This window comes from Helianthus annuus, chromosome 10, assembly GCF_002127325.2.
Source record: "Helianthus annuus cultivar XRQ/B chromosome 10, HanXRQr2.0-SUNRISE, whole genome shotgun sequence".
NCBI lineage: Eukaryota > Viridiplantae > Streptophyta > Magnoliopsida > Asterales > Asteraceae > Helianthus > Helianthus annuus.
The window spans coordinates 156,717,246-156,731,851 of record NC_035442.2 but is presented as its reverse complement, the minus strand read 5'-3'; positions in this window follow the sequence as shown (position 1 = coordinate 156,731,851).

Genomic DNA, 14,606 nt, shown 5'->3' with positions numbered 1-14,606 from the left:
GTTTTTGTCATTTAAAGATTGAGCTGGAGAGATTCGAAATTAATAAAGATAGAGAAGAGATGGTAGATAAACTGGTTGAAGCTTTGCCTCCTGAAGATGATTGGAAAACATATGTGATTGTGCTGAAAAATGATGTTAATTTTGAGAAACTGACATTAGATCAATTGATAGAGAAAATTGAGGGGCATGATTTGTTGATTCAAAAACAAAACAAGATGTCAAGTTCCAATTATCAACAAAATGTTGGTTTGTATTATCGAAGAGGGTTGTTACAGAATAATGAGTCTTCAAAAATCAATGAATCTCCAAGAATCAAAACGGGTTTTACGGCAGAAAAGACCAGTGACACATCAAAGAATACTTCTTCAAGTTATGATCCAGGATATCATGCATCATCTGCATCTGGATCATCAACTGCAAATCCCAACTCTGATTGGAAGAACTCTCCATTGCTAAACAATGAGTTTGCTCAACAGCATATGAGTTTCTTAGCGTCCATTTTGGTATCTTACGAAGGTCTAATTGCAGGAAAGATCGAAAATCCTAACATGACAAAAGAGGATTACGATCAGGTGGATCCAGAAGAAATGGAACTCATGGATATTCGTTGGTGCATGGCAAGCGTCATTCGAAGAGCTCAACGATTCATGGAGATCACTGGCAGAAAATGTTTGGAAGGACCTGAAACGAAGATGGGTTTTGACAAGAACAAAGTAACTTGCTTCAAATGTAAGGAAAAAGGTCACTTCAAAAGAGAATGTCCAAACAACAGAGCTGATGAAAGTGTAAATCCGTTTTGTGAAGATTATTACAAAAAGGCAATATATCACAAGAACACGGATCAGCCAATCAGAAAGCAAATTGATGGAGTATCATCCAAAGAAAAGAGAGCTGCTTTGTCATATTGTGATCAAAATGTGGATAGTATAGATGATGATTATAAATCTATGGTTCAAACTCTTGATTGGAAAGTGGGGTTGATAAAGGCAAAATCACCTGGTTTAATCATCTACGATGATGAGGGCTATGATTGGAGTCAACATGACGAAGAGGTTGCTGAAGTAGAAGTTAAGGCCATGACTGCTGAAGTAATACTGACTCGAGAAGAAAGACATGCTCGTATGAGATTGGATAATGTGTATAATACTTACAGAGAAGCAACATGGGCAGGTAGGTGGAGCAAAGAAAAAGGATGCTATGTTGATCCTCAAGGAAATCCAACTGTTGATCCAAAGACAGTTGACCTTGATGCACTAGTTGCTGCTATTCCTACTGTGGATGTTTGGTGCAAAGGCATTAGGGAGAATCCAAGATACAAACAACAGGTTGAAGAAGGCATTCGGAAAGTAATCTTTGCTAGTCTGGAGGAGAAAAAGAAGAAGACAGTCGAAGAGATTGTGACTGAAAGTGAGAAGATGGTGAATGAAGTAAAGAAGGTTGAAGAGAAAACGCAAGTGGCTGAGGAAGATCAGATTCAGAAGATTGAGGAAGCTAAAGTACCAGTCATTGAGGTAATAATTCAAACTGATACTTCTGATAAAATTGATAATGAAGCTGAACAGCAATGCAAGAAATGCATGGAAACGTGCAGTGCTTGTATTGAGAAAGATGAAAAACTCAATAACAGGGACATTGAATTTACTAAAATAAATAAAATTTTCAACGAAAAATGTCATGAGATGAGTGAAATTGAAAAGTTTTTGAAACAAGAAAATGAAAAATTGAAACAAAAATGTGATGATTTTGAAATAGAAAACAAGGCTTTAAAAGAAAAATGTTCAGCTGTTTGCAACGAATGTGTTCCAAAAGACATCAAAATTCAAGAGCTGCAAAAAGAATATGATTTAATGAAACTGTCATATGAAACTGTAAAAGAAGCGTATGAAACTTTAAAGAGTAAAGTCAAAAGTCTAGATGATAGATTGTGTGCTTGTCAAAGAAACACTAAATTTCTTGAAGCTAGATATGAAGATAAACAAAGAGTGGTAAACCAATATATTGATGATGTTGCTAAGCTTAAACAAGAATTGGCAGACAAAGAAAAGTTGGTCAATAAACTGCAGAGTTATCATTCATCTTCATATATTCTGGAACGCATTTTCAACATCACACCTGATGAGAAAGAGTCTGAAAACAAAAAGGGAATAGGGTCTGAATACCATCAAGTTCCACCACCGTTGGAGAATAATTATACATTCTATGATGGCGAAAAAGTGGAAAAAGTAATCAACATGGTTGATCAGTTACCCGACAACATCGATGTGATTTATACCAAATCTGATGATCTAAATGATTCAGGGGTGGTTAATAAAGTTGTTGAAAGTGTTTTCAAAGAAAAGTCAGTTGATACAGGTAAAATTGAATCACAAGTTGAAAATGAAGGAAATTTTCATGATGAATATCTGAAAAACACAACATCCGAGAAAAATTTGAATGATGATTCAAAGGGATTGGTTTATACCATGATTGGATCAGACAAATTATTCTTAGACGTTGTTTTCCCGATTCAGAATGTGATTTCAGAGAGAATTGACAAAGTTTTCAAGATGGTTGAAATTCAGAAATCTGAAATGTCGAAGTTTGCTGGTAAAGGTTACAGAGGTTCTTATAACAATTCGGGTTCTTAAAAGAAAAACATGAAAGCTGGTTTGGGTTATAAGAAGGAACAAAATCGGAATAGAAGTAACAAGCAAAATTTCCAGACAACAACAAGTTTTGTTCAAGGAAAAAGTTTCACCGAAGAAGAAAAATTCAAAATTGGAAAACAATCTAATGCTGCGTTTGAGGCCATGAAAACGAAACAACAACAGCCAAAAGATGTGTCTAAGAAAGTTTGTTTTAAATGTGATCAAATTGGACATGTTGCGCGAAAGTGTCCAAATCCAAAGTCTGTTGATGTTAAAAATCAAAAATCTGAAAGTGGGAAACCAAGGTTAACCAGATTTGATTCGAAACAAACTTGGAGGTTTAACACAAACAGGTTTGCTTCAAATCAAAATTGGAAATCAAACCCGAATAGACAGACCTGGAATTTTCAAACACCCAGATTGAGAACAACACAGAGTCGGAAAACATCGGTTGGTGTGACAAAACCTTAAAAGATTTGGAAACCTAAAAATGTTTTTCAAACTCAAAAAGTTCAAAAAGAAACAAATTTTTACAAAAGAGGTACTCCGAAAGGTCATGTGTGGTCTGTTAAGAAAAGTATTGATTTAATGAAAGATGAGAATGTTGGTATGAAAACTGAGAAACAAAAACAAATTTGGAAACCAAAAACTGAAACAATAAGTTCAACTTCTGGGGTGAAAACGTCTGAGGATTCAGTTTTGGTTGCCTATGATGCAAATTTTCCATTAATCAAGGCTGAAAATTTTAAAATTCAGGTTGCTAGAATCAAGGTTACACCTAAGGCTGTTGAGGCCTGGGTAGACACCATGTTTGATTAAGTGGTTGGAATTGCCGGAGCTTCCTTTATCGCGAAGCATGAATCGGCATCTATCTTTATTGATTGAAATTTTTATGTCAAATTGGTTGTGTATTTGATAAAGTTTGTATGTGCAGGTGCTAAGTGCTGATGAAGATTGTGAGAGTGTTGCACGGGAAGAGGTTGAAGATCCCTGGTTTTGGTCAGACAGGGAGTTTGTTTGTTGTTTTGTATAAGTTTGTGTTGTGGTTGATGATTGTTGTTTGTTTGTTGGTTGTTTGTTTGTTTGCTTGATGATTGTGATGTTTGATGTTAGTTTACTTTGAATAAGTGGTGATGGACTATGCCGAAACCCTCACGGCGGAACAAACATGATTACTCAAAAGTTAAAGAACGGTTTTCTAATTGTTAAAATCAATGGGTTGTAAATCATGGGGGTACTTGATGTTATATTTTCTGCAAAACAAAGCATGAGAAGCAGAAAATGGATGGCGAGACAAAGCTATCAGTATCGGTTTGTCAAATTTCTTTAATGGTTTTGCATTTTAGGGGGAGAAATATTGTTAGAAAATACAAAAACATTAGAAAATTTGAAAAGGCCAAAAACATGATAAAATCAAAAATTTGAGTTTTGCGTAAAATGAGGAAATGATTGTACATCAGTAGACAGTTACAGTATGCTAAAGAATTGTAATGATTAAATAGCGTTAAACAGTCTCACTGATGATATGCCGATAGGTTTTTATACATTTAGTAAGCTTTTTCGGGATATAAACCTAAATTCTAACTTGCTTATTTCGTGGGGAACACTACTTGGATATATAGGTAACCCCTGAAATCTCGTTTGAAAGGTCTCGTATTCTGATATACTAGGTGTTTATACTCTATGATGTCTGGGGTATTATTCCGGGACTTCTGCTGAACGGTAGTTCTGACCTAGTCCCTGGCTAATACTTTATCCTGAAATGCTTGAAATATAGCATAAAGCCCTCAGCTGATTAGACAATAAAATTGATAATCAGTTGTTGTAGCTGAAAAGATTCTCTAAAGGGAACACACTGCAAAGTCGAAGCTGATATCTCTCTGCTGAACGGAAGTTCTGACCTGAGATCCCTCAGTTCTCGCATTTAACCCTTAATTTATGTACAGACATCATTGTAGTATTCTTACCTGTAAGACTGAATATAGGGATTCTGGATTCGGGAGTATATTCAAGAAGTGGGACACATGAATGAGTTTAAGTCTTAAAACATATAATTCGTATCCTGAATCAGTTGAAATTTGTATGAAAATTTAAATGGATCAGTATATCGACAATCTAAGTGAATTGTTTAATACTGAGTATGATTTAAAGCTTAACGGTACTTGTGACTTGTCAAAAACTGATATGATCCTCTGTTGCATTCTCAAAACAAAAATATTGTTTGTAAATATTGTTTGTATATATTTCTTTACAGCTTTATAATTTCAGAAAATACAAAAAGATTTTGCTTTCTGCGTTATTTTCGATAAACCGATGTTTGAAATGCTGAGTTTCAAAATCTGAGTAAGCTGGTTGTGTTTAGAAACAAGTTCATTAATTTGAAACTTGAAAACTTCAAAAACAGGTTGTGAATATCTTCAAAATCATTAATTTGGACGTGGATGATTAAATGTGAGGGAGTTGGATTCTTGTTTATTGCAATATATGTTGAGTTTGTTGATAGGGGGAGTAGATTAGAGAATTTGATTAAAATGTTCAAAATGTTGTTACTTATCATTTGTATGAGTGATTACAGGAAAGAATCAGATTACGATCCCGAAGAATCGAGTCTAAGGGGGAGTCTGAAGATAAGTTGTAAATGAGGAAGAGCTTGTAGCTGAAAAGTAAGGTGATGATCTCTAAAAGCACGGAAGCTTGATGAGAGAAGCTTGATGAGAGGGGGAGCCTACTGATGATCAAGTTGGCAAATGATCAAGACTGAAGAGGTGGCATAATAAAGAATGGTCACTGAAGACTTCGTCAATATCCGAGGGGGAGTCTGTTGGTGCATTATGTCTATTGACTTCGTCTTGTATCATGAAATAGAATAGGATAGGCTAGATTAACCAGTGCACGAGGTTCGAGAAACGAAATGTGATGAATTATCATGTTGGACCGCTTATATGAACAATGTTCATAAAAGCGATCCAAGCTAACTTGTCTGGATCGCTTTTATGGCAGTCCGTATAAGCGGTTCCAGAACTCTATATATAGGTGCTTGGTTAGTTCATTTGGTAACGGCTTGGAACTTGTAACGAAGTGCTGTCGAATTGCTTCCAGGTTGTAAACATTGTCAGAATCAATAAAGTGAAGCATTATATTTAGTTTGAGCATCTAATTCACTGATTCCGCCTTTGAATTGTAAAACGACTCTTCTGATCGACTCATTCAGGGTCAACGACGATCCAACAGAAACTCAAGTATCCCCAGTTGTTTAAGAAAAGTGCAACCACTACTGAGTCTGAAGCTACTGCAGAATTTCGGGACGAAATTCCAAACCAACGGGGGGATGATGTGACACCCCAGGAAAACCAGGAAACCACGCAACTTAACTAGCTTCCTCAGTAACCACGTGCTAAATTTCGGGACGAAATTTTCTTAACAGGGGGAGAATGTGACAACCCTCATGATTACATGTATCCGTACGATTAATTAATATTAAATTGTGCTTAATGATTGTGCTGAATTACTTAACTGCTTTCTGATTACTGTGTCATACTTACATGTGCTCTTTAACATACTAGTCTTGTGCAGAAAATTGACAAAATGGTCTTGTATGCTTTCCTAAGTGTTGGGAATTAGTAGTGACACAAAGAGTTACATAAAAGACACTATATGGAATAACTTAGCACTTTAACGAAACGGTATCTAACCGAACAACCGAACAATACCCGGGACACCAAAATATTGCAAGAAATATTGTTTAATTATTTCTTGGCTAGTCATGATCCCCGAACACCTTAACACCCACTAAATATCTAGTAAAATAACTAAACTAAATGTGCACTTGATTTTTAGCTAGTAAGTAACTAACTAGTTACAACCTACAATTAAACCCCCCCCCCTCCTAGCCTAGTAATAGGCCATACCATCACCACCTTACCTCCATGATTTTATTTCTTATTTTATTAGATCTTGTGTGATCTTGTGCACAAAATATTGAAAGGAAGATTATAAGTATGGTCCATGTCCTTGCAAGATCATTCTATATCATTCCCTTTCACTTCACAAGATAACCTCACTCATCCGTCACACTCTCCTCTCTCCCTCTCGGTTCACATTACAACTGCCACCACCACCACCTTGTCACCACCATATCATTCCAATTCCAAGTTCATTCAAGTCTAGAAGGTGATATATGGAGTTTGGAGCTTGAAGATCTTGGAGAATCCTTCTCATTTGCCTTCATCATCCACTCTTCAGCATCTTTTTCACTAGAGATCTTCCCTAGCCTTTGAGCTAGTTGTAAGTTCTTGATTAACCCTTGTTACTTCTATTTTAATGGTTAAAAGTTGTAGTATGTTGATTATATCAAGAACACCAAAGAACATGAGCTAAAAGTTTAAACATAAAGTTTACATAAAGATGAAACATGATGAAATGTTGTAGTATGATGTTGTTGTGAATACATTGTTGATTCTTGGTAATGTGATGTTAATCACTATATTGAACTTGTTAAAGTATGATTAAAAACATGGTTTAACAAGTTAGAAGGTGATTAGGGGATTACATGAAATAATCATCTTCTAGTTTAAACATGAACTTGAAGGAAAATGATTTTCTTGAAATATAAGTAAACAAGTAGGTTGATGATCATGTAGATCTGAGGTTTACAAAAGGCTTTTCAAAACAAACCAAATTCAAAAGTCGATTTTAAAAAGATCAAGACTTTTAGTTGCACTTACACCATTTTTGGTGATGAAATAAGTGTAAGAACACTTTATTTACAAGAAGAGTTCAAAAGATTAAATTTTGTAGAAAATGTTTACAAGTTGTAAACACTTAGTTCTTTCAGGAAAAGGAATTTTAAAGAAATGAATACACTTTGGAAGGTAACTAAGGCCACTAAACACTTTACCAAGTTACTACGCGTTTTTGTGAAATATCAAGTTCATGATTATTACATAAAGCATATAGTTTCTGCTCTTGGTGATGTAAAGTGTTTGTTGATGATTATTGTGATTATTTTGAAAAGAAAATGACATGCTAAATAGCATGGACACCTTCGTTTACAAAGGAAACTATGGTGAAATTTTCTAAAAATTCCAACACATAGAAAATATTTTCTAACAAGTGTATTTTTAACTATGATCTTCCGCAAAAGTCAGTGTGTGACATTAGAATTGTGTGGTATGTGATAGAATTAATGAGTAGATAAACCGTACGTAGGATACGTGTTATGCATGCACGAGAAACTGATTCTTATCTGTACCTTATTAGGACGTGTTTGATTCCTGATTATTAGAGTAACTAATTTAACCGAGCAAACCAAGGTGAGTTCACACACTTTCTAAGGCATGGGATTCCCGGTGGTTGGGAATGGGTTAATAGATTAAAACGGAACCTACATATCCTCCTTGGGTAGGATATGTACCGCCATCCTCCATAGGTAGGATGCCAATATTAATCCGGCGTATTTCTCCTTGGGTAGAATACGTACGGTCGTCCTCCTTGGGTAGGACAACAACCTTAAACTTACTATACAAAACTCTATCATTAAGTCCCTCATTTTTATGTCGACTTAATCGCCGGGCCAATGGCGAGCGGGTCATTAGTTAATAGCGCTATTAGGGTTGACAAGCCTCACACTCTGCCGGTAGGACGGGTGTGTACTAATGGATCTGGGCACTCAGTCAATGATGATAGACATTGACTTAGGGCACAACTTATGTCGCAACCCCCAATCCCAAATCCCCGGGAACGGGCGGCTGCGAGCCAGTTTCGGTGGTATCATGTTATTTGTCTTATTTGGCAGCGGAAATTTTCATCAGGACCGTAGTTAGGAAATATTTTATCAGAGTAAACCACCACACTTTATAACATTGAACACATGGGTAAAACCCAAGTTTTCAGTATACACACTTTCATAGGAATAAATCCTATTTTTATTTAAGAAAAACATCTATTTCTTTTATGTAACTTTATTGCCACTTTTCCAAGCCTTCAGTGCTGTCCAACTGGCTTCTATTTAGCTTTCACATTTTGTTACCAATCATTTTACAGTATTGAGGGCGCATCCGCAATTACATTTGTTTCCAAGATATAACAATTAACATCAGTGGTACTGTCATACTCAACTTGTGGAATGTTACCACGCTAGTAACAAATTTTGTATACAAAACCCCAACATACCCACTATAATTGTATTCTTACAAATACTCAATAACTGCTTTGTATATATTTAATTAAGTGAGGTTTTGTAAAAACATTTAACAAAAAGAGGATAACTCACATTGCTGTCTTAGGGTTTTTAGTAAGGATTTCCTGGGAATAATCTATCAATTACACAAATGCACGTGTGTTAGTATAATAACCCATTTTAACATTAATAATACCCTCCCCGAGACGGCATTCCAACGATTACGTCGGGCAGAACCACGACAGCCGTTACGGAACCCTAGATCAATCGGGCAGAGTATCTAATACGTCTCCAGGGGTTATAATACTTACATCGTAGCAGAACCTCGCTATTTAGGGGGTATAATACCCGTAGATTATGCCTACTATTCTGATTTTGAGATCGAGAAAAGAAAATTGAACGAGCAGACTGAAGGCCCGATGCCTCCTTTATATAGGGCTGTAATTAAAGTCTCTCACGGCCCGCGTAAAGGTAAGCCTAGGCTTACGCGGCCCGCGTAGTAGGGGAATAGTGTCGTAGGTGATCTGGGTCATCAATAGGTTCAACACGCGTTACGACACGTGTCAACACCGGGTTGTGCCACAATTTGGGACTCTCGTGGCCCGCGTTAGCTTAATATGGATCTCACGCGGCCCGCCTTAACTAAAGAAATCAACGAAATCAGGTTCTAACCTTGATACTGCCCGCGTAAGGTTGAGGTGGGTTCTACGCGGCCCGCCTCAGCTTAAGTAAACTTGTTTTTAATTTATTTTTAATGCTATATTGTATTTCGGGCTCGGTTTTCACATACGGGGTGTATAAAAAGACATATTTGGACATTTTAAAATATATTAGAGTGTCGGGAAAATAATCGAGGGTATCGGTTTAGTTAGGATTGTTACATCCTCCCCACCTTATTTTAGAGCTCGTCCTCGAGATCTACTGGAACAAATGTGGATATTTCTTTTGCATTTCTGATTCAAGTTCCCATGTGTACTCAGGTCCTCTTTTGGAGTCCCACTTGACTTTGACTAGAACTAATCTTTTATGCTTGAGATTCTTAACTTTCCTGTCTTCAATCTGTAGAGGCCTCTCTACAAACTTAAGTTGTTCATTTACCTCTATATCCTTAAGAGGCACTACAAGTGATTTATCAGCTAGGCATTTCTTGAGATTAGATACATGAAATACATCATGTATTCCTGTCATTTCCTCTGGCAGTTGTAACTGATAGGCTACAGGTCCTATTCTTCTAATAATTCCAAATGGTCCAACATACCTGGGACTTAGCTTTCCCCTTTTGATGAATCTAACCACTCCTTTCCAGGGAGAGACTTTTAACAATACTTTGTCACCTACCTGGAATTCTAATGGCTTACGTCGGTTATCAGCGTCTTCTGTCGATCACGTGCTGCTTTTAGTCGTTCCTTGACTTGAATGATTTTATCGGTTGTTTCCTGCACTATCTCAGGTCCAGATAGTGCTTTTCCCCAATTTCTGCCCAACAGACTGGGGTTCTGCACTTTCATCCATAAAGTGCTTCGAATGGTGCAGCATTGATACTTATGTGATAACTGTTATTATAAGAAAATTCTATTAAAGGTAAGTGATCATCCCAATTACCTCCGAAATCAATTACACAAGCTCTAAGCATGTCTTCCATTGTCTGGATTGTCTTTTCGCTCTGTCCGTCCGTTTGAGGATGGTCAGTTGTGCTTAGATTCAACTTGGTTCCCATTGCTTTTTGGAAACTTGCCCAAAAATGAGAGGTAAAACGGCTATCCCTATCAGAAACAATTGATAAAAGTATTCCATGTAATGAAACAATTTCATTTACATATAATTTGGCTAACTATTCCATACTGAAAGTTTCCTTCATTGGTAAGAAATGAGCTGACTTGGTTAGCCTATCTACAATCACCCAGATTGTATCATTACCTTTTCTTGTTTTGGGTAACTTGGTAACAAAATCCATTGTTATCAATTCCCATTTCCGAACTGGCATTTCTAGTTGTTGCAGCAAACCTGAGGGTTTCTGGTGTTCAGCTTTTACTTGTGAACAGGTCAAACATTTAGAAACATATGTTGCTATATTCAACAAAATTATAGCTCTTTTATAAAACTGGCAATTGGTGATCCCCGACGATGAGGACCCTCAAGTGGGTAATATTTAGATTTTATAACTTCTGAATATGAGGGAGCTTATGTCTCTGTCATATATTTTTATTCTCTTGTTTTTCTTAAATCTAGAACCCTAGCACAATCCTATTATGTTTTTCATTCCTATCCACCAGAAATTTTTCCTTAAATCCTGGTACATTTTATCACTTCCTGGATGCATTGTATACTTAGACTTATGGGCTTCTTCTAATATACGGTGACGTATATTTCCTAATTTAGGTATCCACATTCTTTCTTTATGGTCTCCAAATTCCATCTGTTCCTTGTTCTAATTCTTTAATCATTCCTTTTAAATTTTCAGTATCTTTCTTGATTACTGACTCTTGTGCTTCTTTTATCTGATCGTTTAAATCTACTTGTAGATTTACTTTAAGAGAACGTACCCTTTTTGGCTTTTCATGATATTTTCGACTTAAAGCATCTGCTACTACATTGGCTTTTCCTGCATGATACTGGATGTTACAATCATAATAACTAAGAATTTCCATCCATCGTCTTTGTCTCATATTCAACTCCTTTTGCCCAAAAACATACCTTAAACTTTTATGATTTGTAAATATGGTAAACTCACTACCATAAAGGTAATGTCTCCAAATCTTAAGGGCAAAAATTATAGCTCCTAATTCTAGATCATGGGTTGAATAACTCTCTTCATGATTCTTAAGCTGTCTAGAGGCGTAAGCTATAACCTTTTTACGTTGCATCAACACACATCCATAACCTAACTTAGAAGCATCACAATAGACTACAAAGTCCTCAGTTCCTTCTGGTAACGCTAGTATGGGTGTATGGGTTAATCTTTGCTTAAGGATTCTAAAGGCTTCTTCTTGTTTTGGTCCCCATTCAAACTTAATGGATTTACAGGTTAACTTAGTTAAAGGAATAGCTATTCTAGAAAAATCTCGAATAAATCTTCTATAGTAACCGGCTAATCCTAAGAAACTTCTAACTTCAGTTGGCGATTCAGGGGTTTTCCATTGGGTAATTGCCTCAATCTTTGTTGGATCCACATGAATTCCTTCATGATCGACTAAGTGTCCAAGAAATTGTACCTGTTCTAACCAAAACTCACACTTGGAAAACTTAGCGTTCAACTTTTCCTTTCTTAACAGACTTAATAGTAAGTGCAAATGCTTTGCATGCTCCTCTCTACTTTTAGAGTAAATTAGAATATCATCTATGAAGACAATTATGAATTTATCCAAATATGGCTTACATATTCGGTTCATCATGTCCATAAATGCGGCTGGGGCATTGGTTAAACCAAATGGCATGACAGTAAATTCATAATGGACATACCTTGTTCTGAATGCGGTCTTAGGAATGTCCTCTTCCTGTACCTTTAATTGATGATATCCTTATCTTAAATCGATTTTAGAGAAAAATCGAGCTCCTTGCAGTTGATCGAACAGATCATCGATTCTTGGTAATGGATACCGGTTCTTAATCGTGGCCTTGTTCAATTCACAGTAGTCAATGCACATACGCATTGATCCGTCCTTCTTTTTGACGAACAGTATCGGTGCTCCCCATGGCGATGAGCTTGGCTGTATAAATCCTTTCTCCAACAATTCGTCTAACTGTTTCTTCAGTTCCTGCATTTCAGCGGGTGCCAAACGGTAAGGTGCTTTGGCAATCGGTGTTGTTCCTGGTAGCAGATGGATTCTGAATTCAACTTCCCTGTCTGGAGGTAGTCCTGGCAATTCTTCTGAAAATACATCTGAAAACTAAGAAACTACTGGGATGTCTTTTAATTCTTTTTCTTTAGTGTTTGTTATTATGGAAATCAAATACACTATGGATCCTTTTCCTATATAACTTGCAGTTTTCATCACAGAGATGAATTTAGTGGATCTAGATGGTTTATCTCCTTTAATTGTGATCTTTTCACCCCTTAGTGATTTTACTTGAATTGACTTTTGATCACATAAAATACTGGCTTTATTGGCTATTAACCAATCCATTCCTAATACGACATCAAATCCTGCCAGATTCATTGGGTAAAGGTTTGCAATAAATTTTTGATTAAAAATTTCTATTCTTGCTCCCTGCAAGACTTCAGAAATCCTAACGGTTTCTCCATTTGCTGTCTCTACTAGACATTCGTGTGGTAGTTTAGTTAATGATTGATTTAGAAGTTCGCAAAATGAAGTATTGATAAAACTTTGGTTTGCACCAGAGTCAAATAATACTTTAGCAAAAATATCATTAACTAAAAACGTACCAGCTATGACGTCCGGGATCATCTTGGCTTCATCTGCAGTTAGAACAAATGCTCTAGCATTTTTAGGATTCTTGTTGTTTGCAGCTGGAGCCAATTTCAGACAATTTGTCCTGATGTGACCTTTTTTTCCACAATTGAAACACATTCCATTACTGGATTTCTTCTTGCATTCTTCTTCCTTGTGTCCTGGGGCCTTGCAGAAATTGCAGTGAATGGAGCATTTTCCTGAATGCTTCTTTCTGCAGGTTTTGCAGTATGGTGCAGAGGTAGAACCTACATTCCTACGGTTGGAATTCCCAGAACGGAATTCTTGGGTAAGCCTTTGGGTTAGGTTTCTCCTCTGATCTTCTTCTCTAGTACGCACCAGTACATCAGTCAAGGTATTGGCTAGTTCTACAGCTTCTTCTATGGTTTGAGGTCTAGCTGCCTTGACTACATGCCTAATCTCTCCAATTAATCCCCAGATGTAACGAGAGATTAATACCGGTTCAGGTGATGCAAGGGTTGGCACTATTCTAGCATATTTAAAGAATGTAGTAGTGTACCCCTTACTATCTACCCCGGTCATTCGAAGGTTCAGAAACTTATTTGCTATCTGCTCCTTTTCATTGGGAGGGCAGAACTTCCTTTCTACCATATTTTTGAACTCCTCCCATTCCATGTTGTATATCCTATCACTTCCTCTTGACTGGAGGATAGTGTTCCACCATTCTAGGGATGAGTTCTTAAATAGATTAGAAGCAAACATTATCTTATCTTCTTCAGCACACTTGCTTATTTTCAGAACAGCCTCAGTCTTCTCTATCCAGCGTAGAGCTGCAATGGGTCCTTCATTGCCCGAGAATTCTATTGGTTTGCAGGACCAGAATTCTTTGTAAGAACAACCATATGGCATGGTTCTTCTTCTTTTAGGAATGGGCACCTGAAGTATGGGTCCATTGTTCACGCTGTGTTCCGGTTCACTTGGTCGCTTACTATTATGCTTACTTTTATTATTCGCTTCTTGAACCGTTTGAATAATAAATAGCATTACATCTATAATTCCTTGTGCCACTATATGCTGAACGGCACTATTATCCATTTGGTTTCCATTGTTATTGTTGTTCGGATTCTCGTTATTCAGATTATCGTTATTCGAGTGGTTGTCGTTCTGAATATTATCATTCTGGTTTTCCTGATTCACTTCATTGTCCATCTGAATTTTAAACATTTACCAAATATTAATATCACCAATAATATTTGAATATAGCCAATCACATGTCACACACTTTTGGTCAAAAGCGTCGATCATTGCGACTTTTACTCTATTCATATATTATGCATCTATTACACACCAGTACTGAAATAAAAATTACAATACCGGCTGAAATTTAAAACTACACTACTAGTAGTAGGCATCCGTAGTTTTTTTTAACAC